Source organism: Citrus clementina, unplaced genomic scaffold (genome assembly GCF_000493195.1).
Source record: "Citrus clementina cultivar Clemenules unplaced genomic scaffold, Citrus_clementina_v1.0 scaffold_2, whole genome shotgun sequence".
In the NCBI taxonomy this organism is placed as follows: Eukaryota; Viridiplantae; Streptophyta; class Magnoliopsida; order Sapindales; family Rutaceae; genus Citrus; species Citrus x clementina.
Window position 1 is genome coordinate 12,585,013 of NW_006262688.1, and position 14,642 is coordinate 12,599,654.

At 32.7% G+C, this 14,642-nt stretch overlaps 1 pseudogene across 1 annotated transcript; it reads left to right on the forward strand.

Annotated features, from left to right (window-relative positions):
• Positions 1-1,703: 1,703 nt before the first annotated feature.
• LOC18052763 lies at positions 1,704-8,869 on the forward strand (annotated as a pseudogene). The gene is made up of 14 exons (XR_002907181.1): positions 1,704-2,216; positions 3,925-3,976; positions 4,074-4,129; positions 4,258-4,416; positions 5,113-5,217; positions 5,445-5,551; positions 5,692-5,813; positions 6,116-6,224; positions 6,407-6,535; positions 6,759-7,128; positions 7,524-7,637; positions 7,994-8,079; positions 8,237-8,346; positions 8,500-8,869. The product of XR_002907181.1 is annotated as an acyltransferase-like protein At3g26840, chloroplastic (transcript).
• Positions 8,870-14,642: the final 5,773 nt, after the last annotated feature.

The following is a 14,642-nucleotide window of genomic DNA, read 5'->3' on the forward strand; positions in this document are numbered from 1 at the left end:
AAAGCTTGGGAGAGGACCAATGAAGGGAAAGAAAAAAAAAACTTTTCTAATATTTTATAAACTACTATCGAACTTCATTTTTTTCAAACTATTATAACCATACCAATAGGGTGACTTGAACTATTTACCTTAAAATTAAGAGGAGAAGATGGGGAGAAGATGACGCCCACTTCAATTAATTCAATTGCAATTAAATAATTAAAAAATTGAATAGAGAATTTAAAATTAAAAGAGAAGAAGAATAACACTAACCTCCCTAGTGTTTTTCACTTTGACTACTTAATTAAATCTTTGATTTTCTTCGTTACAAAAAATCTTTATTTTTTTAATTAGTTATTACATCTTTTACGTTAAAATAATATAAAATACACTTTTTTTTTGCATTATAACCTTCCTATTAAATTTTAATATGGTTTGTTTGTCAAAAGGTAAATTAATATGGTGGTACACTGTAGACTCTACGCAACATTAGTTCGTCGCCATTTATTAACTTATATTTTAATTTATTTTTTTTAAAAAAAAGACAATTTACAAACTTGGTAGCTGACAGCTGACTCCACATTCTTTAATTGGTAAGAAACAAGAAGTTATATTATATTCACAGCTGATCAGCTATCCAAATCTTATATTTCTAAGTAATGTTAATAAATATTATAAAATTATGTTGAACACTTTAATTTTAATAAAAAAAATTTATTATATCATCATCTATTACACGAAGGGTCCGACTTTGGCGGTATTGCTCCACTATAATGTACTTCTATAACCATATGATCATAACAATAATTTATTTTTTACTATTTATCATTTTGATCGTGTGGTTATGAGACAATACTCTACAAGGGAGCAACACCATAGCCATTGTGTTAAATGAATTACTATTAATTGTAAGATAGATTAAATGTATCTTACAATTAAGTTTTTTAGTACAAAAATGAAAAACGAAATAGTGGAATCAAAAGGCCCAGTGAATGAATTTTACCTAGTTATAAGTTACATTAAATGTAATTTAGAGAGACCCTCAAGGCAATATATTATAAGTATTATTATATGATTTCTTTGAATACTAATATAATACTCATTTTTAATGGATATTTCTCATGTTATTAAACGCTAGAATTTTTATTTCCAACATCTTATACTTAGATGGACAATGAGGAATTCATTAGTTTGAAAAAATTTTGACTACAAATTCTGTGCAATACTTTTTATTGTAAAATAGCCTTTTCTTTTAACTTCTTCTTCTCCTAATCTCCTTCTTTTTTAAAAAAAAGTATTTATAGAATTATTATTTTGTTTTGAGCACAAAATTCAATATTGAAGATAAATAAATAAAATTAATAATTAAATTGAATAAAATAATTTTTGTACAACTTGACTTAATTATATTGTTGTAAATATGCATTAAATCTCTTAAAATTATGTGTCTTAAACATTTTTTGGTGTTTTAAACAAATACAGTTAATTAATTTTTAAAAAATTTAAAAAGTTTGAATTTTTAAAATTAATATTTAAAATACACATAATAATAAAATTTTCAAAATAATTTTTAAAACGAAATGACACCAAGAGAAAAATACACTCGTTTTCTCACTTTCTCCTCCTTGTTCTGTTGTTCATTTATATTATTTTAATCATATATTCCGTTCATTCACAATAAATTGACTTTTAAATTATATTAGATCAAATCTGTTTACTAAAGATGGAAAAACATTCCAAGAACCTTACATAACATCACAAGTCACAAAAGCGCCACAAAACAAACAGAGGGAGAGAGAAATTCTTACTTCGGTTCTAGATGGCGACGGTCGGAGCTTGCATCTTTTCGGCCGTTTCCTCGCCGGTTTTTCGTCGACAAATTACGTCGTCGTCCGAGAAGCCGAAACGGAATCCTATATTGAAGCGAGTAGCGGTGTCAACGGAGCGGACGTCAGCTGCAACGACGACAGTGATGACGGAAACGACGCCGACGAGGATATTTGTGGAGAAGAAGAGTAGCGAGTTAGTAGAAGATGAAGCTGAGACGAAACAGAGAGTTAACGTGAGAGAATATTCGGAGGAGGAGAGTGAAGGTAACGGAAAGAGCTTGAAAGATTACTTTGATGAAGCCGAAGATATGATCAAATCGTCATCAGGCGGCGGTCCGCCCCGCTGGTTCTCGCCGTTAGAATGCGGGTCCCACACTCGCGATTCTCCTCTCCTCCTCTTTTTGCCTGGTGCGTTTCTCTTTAGCCAATCCGTTATTATTGTTTATGTCGTCACCTTTTACATTTTTTAATGCTTATGCTTTATCCAAAAATCATTTGCTAATTATTAATATACTTTTTATAATATTTTACGAGCAAAAGTTTCCCTTTTTATTTCTTACTTTTTGTTTTTCCCTCCCATTCTCATTTTTTTATTAATTTATCCGGTATGTATGGTAAAACCTCTCTAACGTTATAGTGGTAGGACCAAATATAATGATAGGCCCAAACTAATATTATAATTATAAAATATGCTGGGATCAAATTAATTTTATTATAATAAAAAATTATAATTTAATAGATATGTAATTACAAAAATTATTATTTTGATTCAATTTTCTTTAATATAAGTAAAATAGAGGTAAAATTCACTTGTTAAATTCATTATATAGACACAATTGAAAAATATAGACATAATTTTTAAAAAACTAGTTTGTAAATCTATATAGCGTTGGAAATATGTAAAGTAATATTAAATGTCTAAAAAATTAATCATTGTCCCAAATTATTTTAGAAAAAAATTTTATTCTATCATACACGTAATATTATATATATATATATATATATATATATATATATATATATATATATATATATATATATTGTAAATACAAATAATGATTACTACGTAGAAACAAGTTCTTTAAAATAAAATCTAGAAACATTATAATTTATTTTTAATTGAAGTTTATTCTATTTATAACTGTCCCAAACTCTTTTTTGTGATTACATAAAAGTTATTATGTAACACAAAATAAAGAGGTTTTACACTATATGCAAAAGAAAGTATATCTATAATAAACCATTGTTATAATAATAATAAGGATCTTGCGACCTTATAATTTCTATAAGATACAGCCCATAAAATGACAATGTGGCCAATAATATCTTGTCACATGTATAAAAATCAATGGTTGGAGCCCGCTGCAAATAATTTTCCCTTATTTCTTACTCTCTCTGTAGTCTTCTTCTCTCTAAATACTTGCTTGTGAAGTTCTGCTGGTCTCATTCTCCGAGTATGCACTTCCAAAATTTATAATGATAATTTGAATCTTACGCTCTTCTCCATCTTATGCAGTTGGTTATTTGAGCTCAGTTCTCTCTATATGATTAATAATGGATAATGCTGATTTTAAATTTTAATTAATTGCTTTTGAATATATCAGTATTGGGTTTGAGCTCTTGTATCTTATTTGTTAACTAATTTTTACAATATAATAAAAATAAAATAATTTAGTTGCAACAATTTTTATCTGCATCCATAGCGATGGATGGAATCAGCTCTGTAGTAATTTTTAATGAAATTTTGTAAGAAAGATGGTAACTCTAGAAAATCAAATATTATTAAGAAAAATTTACTGTCAAATTCAATCGATTCATGCCCTTCCGGTACCTTCCTCATGCGGAGATTTCCAAATCAAAACTGAAAGAATCAGTCAACCAGCAACGGCCACGGCGGCTAGAGTAAGAAATAACGGCTTTTTGTTACTTGTTACGATCGCTTAAAATCGAAATTATTTGAATCAGTTGCCCATTTATTACTTATTCACATTATATTGTATGTCATCCATTAGATTAAATTCTTCCAAAATCCAATGCTTGCGATTGGCTGGGCTGTTTGTTACAGCAACTGTAACTCGGCGGAGCCTAATAATGATACTTGTCATAAACTCTGCAGGGATCGACGGTGTTGGACTTGGACTTATAAGACAGCATCAAAGACTTGGAAAGTGAGTATATTATTAGGCCTTTTTATAGTTGTACTTAATGCTGTATACTACATATTTAAATTACCTCTTATTGATTATGTGACGTGGCAATTTTAAGGATATTTGATATATGGTGCTTGCATATTCCAGTTAAGGATCGGACATCATTTACAGGTCTTTTTTAATTAATATATTTTATTTGATTTACATGTCTTTTTTAATTTATATATTTTATTTGATTTTTTTTTTAATTTTCATTTCATTCTTCTTTTATTTAATCTCTCAATATTTTGATGACTCAGGTCTAGTAAAGCTGGTTGAAAGCACTGTAAGGTCAGAGAGTAACCGTTCACCAAAGAGGCCCGTATATCTTGTTGGAGAATCTCTTGGAGCTTGCATTGCACTTGCTGTCGCAGCCCGCAATCCTGACATCGATCTTGTACTAATTTTGGTCAATCCAGGTGAGGTGTGAGCACTTTCTGATCATAAATCATATATCTAAACCATGCATTGATGACATACGTACCATGGGATTGCATCACATCAATTAATACGAGCTGACTTGTATCAAAACTTTTAAGCGAAAAAAATATAAATCAATTCAACTCATTTCACCCATATATATATATATGGGTGAAATGTATATATATACAGTAATTTTTTGGTCAAGAATTTTAAAATGCGGAAAAATTAGGGAAAATTTTAAAACCGCACGGTTTTAAAAACTTATAATTTTAAGTTTTTAAAACCATGCGGTTTTAAAACTTTACCGCACTTTAAAATTTCAGACTAAAATATTTTCTCTCTCTCTATATATATATATATATATTGTGTAATTTAGATTAAAAATATTATATTAGCTATTGATTGATTTTCTTATTCATCATTAGTATGCTAATATGGTAAAACTTATTAATAACCGACACGTCAAATACTACATTACTTGATATACAAATTATGTATTTTAAACTATAAACTCATTTTTTAAAAGATGTAAAAGTTTTTTGTTCATCGATTGATCTAATGTTTAAACTGGAAAAACAATTCAAACACTTGGTTAAATGATCATTTTTCACTTACTAGTAGGTAGCATATATATTTGTTAATTGTTGAAGTATACTAACTCGATATTGATGTTTTTTTATGACCTTTTGCAGCAACATCTTTCAATAAGTCAGTGCTGCAATCCTCAATACCTTTACTTGAGCTCATACCAGGCCAAATAACAACTATGCTGTCATCTACTTTGAGCTTAATGACAGGTTTGCTTTCATCTATTCCTCGAAGTTCTGTCTAATTTTTTTTTTTTTGAATATGTATTTGTTTTTACAAGGAACCCAATTAAGCTGCATCAAGAAATATTTAAAATTGTGATAGTTAAAAACCATTAACTGAATTAGGAACAAGACAAATTGGATTTTAGAATGGAGTCTCGCTAAGGTTAAAACTTTATTGAACATATAACAACAATTGTATGATATATGTCCAGGTGATCCTTTAAAGATGGCAATGGACAATGTGGCGAAACGGCTCTCTTTGCAACCAACAATACAAGATCTATCACAGGATCTCGTTGCTATCTCATCTTACCTTCCTGTAAGGTTTAACTATATAACAATGTCACAAATATGCTGCAATAAAGAGGCATTTGTCTGTTACTATGTTGTCATTATCAGTGCCATGTTTTTTATGAATTAACCTTACCATTGTATCTCAATATTAGATTTATTTAACAGGTTTTGGCAGATATCTTACCCAAGGAAACACTCCTCTGGAAGATAGAGTTGCTTAAGGCAGCTTCTGCATATGCCAATTCACGCCTTCATGCTGTAAAAGCTCAAATGCTCGTTCTTTGCAGGTTCTAAATCTTTGGCAGAGGCCAGCTATGTTCAATTACTATAAGAAAATATTAGATCACTTATTAAATGTATTATTGAGTGCTGATAAGTGATAATAGAAATTCTTCTCCTGCTCAACTATTTTCAATGCCAGTAATTCATAAGCCTGAGAATAGGCATCAATCATTAGATAAGTTGTTTTAAGATCAATACATAGAATTTCTTGCATTATATCATGTTGCATTAGTTGTAGGCTTAGTGTTTGTCATTGTTTTGTAGTGGAAACAAAACATATCACCGAGTTTAATAATTATATTTTCAGTGGAAAGGATCAGCTGATGCCGAGTCAGGAGGAAGGTGAAAGGCTTTCTAGTGCCCTGCACAAATGCGAACCTCGTAACTTTTACGGCCATGGCCATTTTCTCTTGTTGGTAGGATGATCTCCTCTTTTCCCCTCCTATTCTTTGTGTGTGTCCAAATTTGTGACTCACAGGTTAAAATGGAAAAAAAGTAAAAAATAAAAAACAACTAGATACTTTATTCTTCAAAATTCTATTTCTAATTTTTTGAAAGTGTATTAGATTTCATGTGTACTTCTGCCCATGTATGGCAGGAAGATGGTGTTGATTTGGTAACAATAATCAAGGTGCTAGTTACTATCGCCGTGGAAGAAACCATGACTACGTTTCAGATTTCATGCCACCACTAGTAGCGAATTCAATAAAATATGCGAAGATTTCAGGTAAAGGTATCTATCATGAAAACTTAACAGTAACAAAACGTACTTTGTGTTTTAATTTGGATGATACTTAAGCATTGGTCTGTCCATTAATTAAATTTATGAGTCATACGACAACAATTGGTTCTTTGGGGATCTCTGTTAATTCATATGGAACAGGCCCACTGATTGTTTGAGATATTGTGATTAATTGATTACCAATAAATTTACTAATTTGTTGTTTCAGATGGATGCGTGTTCTTAGTAGTCCTGTAATGCTATCTACTTTAGCGAATGGCAAGATTGTAAGAGGTCTTTCTGGAATTCCTTCAGAGGGACCTGTCTTGTTTGTGGGATATCATAACTTACTGGGACTTGATGTACTTACGTTGATACCAGAGTTCATGATTGAGAGTAATATTCTTCTTCGAGGCTTAGCACATCCAATGATGTACTTTAAGTCTAAAGAAGGAGGATTAAGTGACTTAAGTCCATATGATGTTATGAGAATTATGGGCGCAGTTCCTGTCTCCGGAATCAATTTATATAAACTTATGTCTTCCAAGTCTCATGTCCTGCTATATCCTGGAGGAGTGCGAGAAGCTCTGCATCGAAAGGTATATCTTTTGATAGTTATTAAATTCTATTCACTATTCTAAATCTTAATCAGCTTAATGTTCAGTTTGTTGAAAATATTTATTCATCGAGTGAATTGAAATGATTGCTTGCTAGTTACATTTGAAATGTGAAATAAAATAGACACCAGAAGGCGATGTAATCGTAGGTTTCCATTTTTATTCACCCAAACATGGAAAAGAAATTTCATAAGAGTCATTCATGTTGCAAAAATTTATTTTCTTCTCTTCAATTATTGTTTTTTCTTCTGTGAAGTGAAGCTGACATATCACACGTTATACGTGCTTGTCTCCCGCTTTACCTTTATTATGATTAATTTACAAAATGGTTTCTTGTAGAAGATGTATTAACAAATATATCTCTTTCTACTTTCCAGGGTGAAGAATATAAGTTATTCTGGCCAGAAAGTTCCGAATTTGTCAGGATGGCGACTACATTTGGTGCTAAAATTGTACCTTTTGGTGCCGTTGGAGAAGACGATCTAGCTCAAGTAATCTCAAGCTTAAATACTTCTATTTTCTCCTAACTTCTCTGTTACATAAACACACTTTGTCTATTGGGAGCATCAGATTGCCTTTTTTGCGCTTGTGTTGGTGAATCTATTTTGAAGGTGTTGTCACTAAATGATCAATACATTAGTCATTAAGAATGTCGGAGTTTTTGTGTTGTGCAATAGCCATACGCAAAATTTGAAAGCCATAATTTGTCAGTGTTGGCAAAAAGACTATTCTCGTTCTCTATATAAAATAACATGTATACACTCTGTATGTACCTTTACCTTGGCATTGTGCTTGGCCTAAACTGATTTCAGATATCTCATCGATTGCATTTTTCATTACTTTCCAGATAGTTCTTGATTACAATGACCAAATGAAGATCCCTTACTTCAAATCTCAAATAGAAGAACTGACAGTAACAGCTGCTAGGCTGAGGTAACTACAGAGCATATTTTCTTAGTTAATTTCTGCAAAAGTTTCTTCTCTACATTATATGCAACGCCCATAATGAATATATTCCTTGTTTTTTTTTTTTCCATATTTATAGTTTATGCTTCTTCATTCAGCTTTTCCCCTTCACATTTCTGTATAGGACTGATACAAAAGGTGAAGTGGCAAATCAAGATATGCACATGCCATACCCTGTACCAAAAGTTCCAGGCAGATTTTATTTTTATTTTGGGAAACCAATTGAAACAAAAGGTACGTTCATTGAAATATATGCCTTATGTAACTACAGTCAGTCTGTTGCATTCACTTTAGAAGTTTCCAAGAGCTAAAAGTCGTATGCCCGGTTCATCTTTTCAAATATTGATTCTTGACGTACTAAAAGAGTTGTTTAATTATGTTATGAAGGGAGAAAGCGAGAGTTAAGAGACAGGGAGAAGGCTCACGAATTGTATTTAGAAATCAAGTCCGAGGTAGAGAAATGCCTAGCATATTTAAAGGAGAAAAGAGAGAATGATCCTTACAGGAATATATTGCCACGACTCATTTACCAGGCTACGCATGGTTTTACATCCCAAGTTCCAACATTTGAGCCTTGATTTTTCATTTTTCTACAGAAGGATTTGCATTCAATTTATGCAAACATGTGTATTATATACGATGTAGCTGAGGGATTATGATCATGCATTTCTGGGATCACTATTATCCCTGTAATTACAAAGAGCCCAGCTTATTAATTTTACTTTCAAAATAATAAGAAAGAATCGTCTATCTAATTAATCACACGCACTCTCTCTCTGTTCTTTTTCCTTTACCTCTTCCCCTCCCAAGCTCTCTCTTTGCTCTCTTCTGAGCACTTTGTCTTGATCAGCAAGAAAACATATGATTGACTGGACACAAACTCTGCAGTAACCATAAGCTGACTGTCTCCTGAGACCGCACGGAAGGTCAATAAATTTTTTCACTTTTTTACAAGTCTTATGTTACATACGTAAATTTAATTTTTGTTTACTAGATATCAACAATTTACTAGTAATAGATAGAGCTAGCAAAATTTAACTTTACCCAATTACCCAACACGAACACGATACAAATAAACTAGTATGCATGTCAAATTTGACAAGATTATTAAATGGGGTAGGTCCGGGTCAACATGATTTTTTTATGCATTAAGTTAGGGTTAAAGTTTTTGACCCATTTACTTAATCAATGACACGATTATATTTTTTAGGGAAATTATCAGTGATATACCATTAAATTACACCCGTATCAAATGTGTGTGAACACTTTTCAAGTGTATCACTCGTATACCCTAAGTTGACAAAACACTTCTGACGTCCACCAATCTATTAACTTCCGTTAAAAAGTTAACAGAATTGTGGCAAATTGACTATTTTGCCCTTAAAACTCAAAATGAGGTAAAAAGATCAATTTACCCCAAAAATTAACGTAAATTTTCAATACACAAATTTTTTTATTTTGTTATTAACAATACATTTTTTTATTAAAAAAATAAATTATTAATGGTACATATTATTAACAATTATCCATAAAAAATATCAATATTATACCATAAAAAAATTATTAACAACATATTATTTACAATTATACATATTATACCATAAAAATTTTTCAGTTGGAGCTTGGAGGAGTAGATCTTAAAAAATTTATGTTAAATTTTGGAGAAGTAGATTTGATTGTAAAGTAGTTTTTTTAGCAATTATTAACAATTATCCCATAAATGGGATGATATGTCATTTTTATCAATATATATCATATGACATGTCATTGTTTACTAGGTAAATGAGATGACATGTTGTTTTTTTAAATCAAAGTTTCGTCAATCTTAAAAGACTAAATTACCCTTATGATGTCAGCGCTTGCAAACAGAAGTTAACGAATTGGTGGACTGCAGAAGTGTTTTGTCAACTTAGGATATACGAGTGATACACTTGAAAAATATTCATACACGTTTGATACATGTGTCATTTAAGGGTATATGGCTGATAATTTCTATATTTTCTATTATAAATTAATTTGTAGATTCTTATCATCAAAACTCAAATATTAGACATATTCTCTCTCTCTCTCTCTCTCTTTTTTCTTGGAAGGATGAACATATACACAATGTTTCATTTGTAATATTTTATATAGATTTAGAACTTCATTAATGTAAATATGTAAAATATTGGTAAACATGGGTATTTAATAATAGCAATATATAATATTATTTACATATATATAATTAAAACTTTAATAGTATAAATGTGTAATATTTTGATAGATATGTATATATAGTGTGCAAACATTTGATGTAAATTTTGTTATGTATATAGATATTACAAATATTTTATCCAATAATATATAAAATAATTAAATAAACAAAGATAGTTTCCTAAACAGTTATTTTTTATTTACTGATCTAAATAAATGAGATTTTTTTCTTTTTGATGTATTATATTTTGAAACTTTAAATGTATTTTCTAGCTTTATTTAAAAAATTAATTTATTTAAATCTTGTTTAATTTTAAATTTAATCGGTAGTAAAATTATTTTTATATTAATTTTTTTTGTTAGAGTGCAATTTATGTACTAGTTTTGCATTGTTTACTTCCTTTAATGTTTGAGGATGATGTTTGAGGATAATTGTTTTCTTGGAGAAATTATGAGCTTCAGAAAAACTTTGTTGATAAGGCGTGAGCACGTGCTGTCAATTAAGGACCTGTAGTTTTTATTTTAACGTGTTTTATCTTTTTGGTTATTTTTGTAATTTTGAATTTAATATTTAGATAATATTTTAGATATTAGTATTTTATTTTTGGGAGAACTCTAGAAGAGGGGAGAGACGTGAAAAACAAAAAGGGAGAGATTTTTGAGAAAGAAAAGAGAGAAAAATAAACCCTAGATCTAAATTTTTCTCTTTTCTCTATGAAGAACTAAACCTATTATTCTGGTTGAAGGTTAATAAAGTTTTGATTCATCATTACCGTGAGATCTTTCTTATGCTTTAATTGTTTTATTGCTTTTTGGGTATTTGTTTATTCTCTAAATTATTGTCATGATTATGTTTGTTAATTAGATAATTGGTCACTATTTAATTATCAACTTAATCTATTGTCAATTAAAAGATTCATCATATGAAGATTTTAATGTTTGTGACAAATAGCATAGCAGTGCATTGTGTTATGAGAATAAACAATCTAATTTAAATGAACCATCGTATGCGTTTGTTAATTAGGATTTGAGTCTCTCTGATTTTTCAGGCTGTCAATTGATTAAACCATATGATCGTATCTAGGGTTGTCTATTGAATAGGGAAATAATCAATGGTCGTACCTTAGTTATCGACTAATTAAAGAGAGATTGGCTATTAGAGGGTCTTAGTAGCTATAACCATTCTATTCATAAGTAGTAATGATTTATATTTGAATCAATGATCAGTAGTCGAATCAAGCTTAGTTAATTCCTTCAACCAGAGCTTTCCCCAATTTGAATTACAATTTTAATTTGCATTCTTGTTATTTTAATTTGATTTTTGTTATTGTCAATAATCCCCCCCCCCATTTTGCATTTTATATTTTAAAAGGATTTAAATAATTACCGATCTCTATGGACACGACCCTATTCAATCACTATACACAATTTATTTAGAGTAGGTATTTATTTTTGTTGGCTTCGACAACCATCATTTTTTATTTAGTTATTTTGTGGATTGTACAGAATTAAAAATTTTTAGTTTGCAAATCAATCCACAAAATGGTAGTTTGAATATGGATTGGGTCAAATTCGCATCCGATCCGCACAGTATGGATCATATTTGAATTGAATTTCACAAATCCGTGAATTAGATTGGATTAAAAATTTATAATCTGTAAAATTGTGGATCAGATATAGATTGATATCCAATCCGTAAAATCTGATCCGCGAACACCCCTAAAGCTGACTGTCTCCTAAGACTGCACGGAAGGCTGATAAAGTTTTTCATTTTTTTGCAAGTCTTATGTTACATACGTAAATTTAATTTTTATTTATTAGATATCAACAATTTACTAGTAATAGATAAACTTGGCAAAATTTGACATGACCCAATTATCTGACACAAACACGACACAAATAAACGAGTATGGGTGTCAAATTTAACATGATTATTAAATGAGCCAGGTCTGGGTCGACATGGTTTTTTTCTTCATCAGGTTAGGGTTAAAGTTCTTGACACATTTACTCGATCAATGACGCGATTGAATTTTCCATTCTAAATTATTTTGTAGCTTATCATCAAAACTCAAATATTGGACATTATTCTCCTTTTTTTTTGGAAGGATGAACATATACACAAAGATTCGTTTATAAAATTTTATATAGATTTAGAACTTCATTAGTGTAAATATGTAAAATATTGGTAAACATGGATATTTAATATTATCAATATATAATATTATTTATATGTATACAATTAAAACTTCAATAGTATAAATGTGTGATATTTTGGTAGATATGTATATATATTGTGCAAATATTTGATGTAAATTTTGTTAAGTATATAGATATTACATAGGTTATTGGGTAACACGTTTATTTCTATGTCCAGCTAGGGTTACAATAGTTTGTTGCAATTATTAAATGGGTCATGTTTTGAGTTGACCTAAATTTGACACAACGTGAATCTAACACAATATGAATATGACTCCGTAACCCGTTTTGTTAGCTCTAATAATAGATTTATTTATTTAGGGATATTATTTAATACCTACCAAATGATGTTTTCTGACTACTACATTTTATCACCTAATGGTTCTATTGTTATTATTTTACCATCGGAATGTTTTTTATTTTTTGTCTGAACCACGAGGTGGTCCTGAGTGGGCCCCAACTGTGGGAGGTATCTTTAAACCCGTACCACAACCCAGACTAATTTCCGCTCGCAACGGATCGGTTCGTAAGGGGTAAAGTGTTGGCCAAAGTGGTGACTTCATACGAGAGCATGGGTTGAACCCCTGACCTCTCTTAAGGAGTGAGAGTGCCGAACCATTCACATCAACCAACTTTGGTTACCATCGTCAAGAGCTCAATGGGATGGATCAGTAGGCAATTCTATCACTCGTATGGTTACCACCGGGAGAAGTTCATCCACCGGATTCGGAATGGGGTGAGGCTTTGTGAGGGGCCTCAGGGTGCCCGCGGTGAGTTGCAGGCCCAGCCCTGCCCAAAAATACTACCCCGAAGGTCAGGGTGCCAAAAGGCCCCAGGAGCCTCGATACGGGTGGGCTATAGCCTTGGTGGGGGGAGCGGGCGAAGTTCGTCCGCCGGACTCAGAATGGGGCGAGGCTTTGCGAGAGGCCTCGGGGTGCATTTTTAAAAGTTGCGGGCAGAGCCTAGCCCAAAATTAGAGCACGAAGGTTGGAGTGCTAAAAGGGCCCAGGGGCCCCGAGACGGGTGGGCTATAACCTTGGTGGGGGGCGCGGGCGAAGTTCGTTCGCCGGACTCGGAATGGGGCAAGGCTTTGCAAGGGCGTCAGGGTGCCCGCGGGGAGTCGCGAGCACAACCCCGACCAAAAATACTACCCCAAAGGTCGGGGCGCCAAAAGGCCTCAGGGGCCCCGAGACAAGTAGGCTATATAACCTTGGTGGGGGGAGTGGGCGAAGTTCGTCCGCCAGACGCGGAATGGGGCGAGGCTTTACGAGGGGCCTCGGGGTGCATTTCTAAGAGTTGCAGGCAAAGCCCCGCCCCAAATTAGCAGCCTTGGTCGGGGCGCTAAAAGGCCCCAGGGGCCCCGAGATGGGTGGGCTATAGCCTTGGTGGGGGGAGCAGATGAATTTCGTCCGCTGGACTTGGAATGGGGCGAGGCTTTGCGAGGGGCCTCGGGGTGCCCGCGGGGAGTCGTGGGCACAGTTCCGCTCAAAAATATTGCCTCAAAGGTTGGTGTGCCAAAAGGCCCTAGGGGCCCCGAGACGGGTGGGCTATAGCCTTGGTGGGGGGAGCGGGCAAAGTTTGTCCGCCGGACTCGGAATGGGGCAAGGCTTTGCGAGGGGCCTCGGGGTGCATTTCTAAGAGTCGCGGCCAGAGCCCCGCCCGAAAGTAGTTCCCGAAGGTCGGGGCGCCAAAAAGTCCCAGGAGCCTCGAGACGGGTGGGCTAAAAAAAATGACATTTAGTGGCGAGATCACCTATTATCCCAAAAAAATAACATTCAGGTCATGAAGAAACATTCTGTCTTAAAAAATTAAGTCCTCACAAAATATGGTTGCAAAAGAATATATATCTTGTAGAGAATTTCCGAAGAGTGTCGCGCAGTTCATTTAATTAAGAGAGTGAGACACCCACTAACAGTTCCAGAGAAAGAACGACGCCAAGCATTTGGATTAACTGGAATTCTGAACCTATAAATAATGACTACATTCCACTATTGAAGGCAAGATATTCTCACAGAAGTTAAGAACATTGAGTACTCTAAAAAATCTTCTTAGCTGATCATCTATAAATTTGAGTGTTTTGAGTCTCGTAACAGGTAAACCCCACACTCCGGAACAGCAAACCAAGAGGAAATGAGTGAACC